The following is a 1,603-nucleotide window of genomic DNA, read 5'->3' as shown; positions in this document are numbered from 1 at the left end:
AGTGACTCAGCAATTAGGGCAAGGTCATCAGCATAGAGGAGCTCCCAGGGGCATCCCATCTTGAATTCCTGTGTTATTGCTTGGAGGACTATGATAAATAGGAGGGGGCTGAGGACTGAACCTTGGTGGACCTCTACCTCTACCCGGAATTCTTCACTGTACTCGTTGCCAACCCTCACCTTACTGACAGCGTCCCTGTACATGGCTTGCACAGCTCTCAGTAACCACTCATCTATCCTATCCCTAGTTTCCTCATTGACCACCAGATAAGGGAGCGGGGGACCCTGTCAAAGGCTTTCTCCATGTCAACGAAAGCCAGGTACAGAGGTTTATCTTTGGCTAGGTATTTCTCCGGAAGCTGTCGAGTTTACTCAGCTGGCAAAAATGAGTTGTACCTGTGTTTCAAAGGGCCAGCCTTATCACACTGTGTCACGCTGAATCTCTTGTATGTATGCCTATAGATATATATACATACATATATATATATATATATATGCGTATATATATATATATATATATATAAATGAAAAAAAAAACAAAGAACAAACACAAGAAAAAAACAACAACGCGAGGATGTGGTACATGCAAAGTATTAGCAGATGCTCAGGGAAGGAAAGAAAGGTAGTTTTTACATTTCGAGCAAAGCTCTTTGTCAGAAAGTCAGAAACAGGAGATGGAGGAAAGTCCAAGAGAAAGGAAGATGGAGTAAAAAAATTGCCAATGATTCACATGTGGTTACATTTTGATATGTATATATGTGTGTGTGTGTGTGTGTGTGTGCATGTATATGTGTGTGTGTATGTGTGTGTGCAATACAGTTCTATATTTAAGAGATGAGGAATTATTTATATTTGACGAATATTTGTCCTCATCTTGTTTGTTGTTAACACAATGTTTCGGCTAATATACCCTCCAGCCTTCATCAAGTGCCTTGGGGAAATTTTGAACCTAGGTTCTCATTCCTAAGGTATTTTTTGATGTTATTATTATTATTATTTAGGTCACTGCCTGGAATCGAACTTGAAATCTTAGGGTTAGTAGCCCGCACTCTTAACCACTATGCCCACAGGCATATGGCATAGAGGTTAAGAGCGCAGGCTACTAGTTCCAAGATTCCAAGTTCAATTCCAAGATTCCGAGTTCAATAATAATAATAATAACATCCAAAAATACCTTAGGAATGAGAACCCAGGTTCAAAATTTCCCCAAGACACCTGATGAAGGCTGGAGGGTATATCAGCCAAAACGCTGTGTTAACAACAAACAAGATGAGGACAAATATCCGTCATATGTATATATATATAGCCTGGGCAAAGTTTAGAGAGCTCTTACCCCTGCTGGCGACAAAGGGACTCTCACTCAGAGTAAAAGGCAGACTGTATGACGCATGCGTACGAACAACCATGCTACATGGCAGTGAAACATGGGCTGTAACTGCTGAGGACATACGTAAGCTCGCAAGGAATGAAGCCAGTATGCTCCGTTGGATGTGTAATGTCAATGTGAATACCCGTCAGAGTGTAAGTATCTTGAGAGAAAAGCTGAACATTAGAAGCATCAGTTGTGGCGTGCAAGAGAGACGATTGCGCTGGTATGGACATGT

The sequence above is a fragment of the Octopus bimaculoides genome, chromosome 8 (genome assembly GCF_001194135.2).
Source record: "Octopus bimaculoides isolate UCB-OBI-ISO-001 chromosome 8, ASM119413v2, whole genome shotgun sequence".
Taxonomy (NCBI): Eukaryota; Metazoa; Mollusca; class Cephalopoda; order Octopoda; family Octopodidae; genus Octopus; species Octopus bimaculoides.
The sequence above is the reverse complement of the archived record's forward strand: the minus strand, read 5'-3'. Positions refer to the sequence as shown.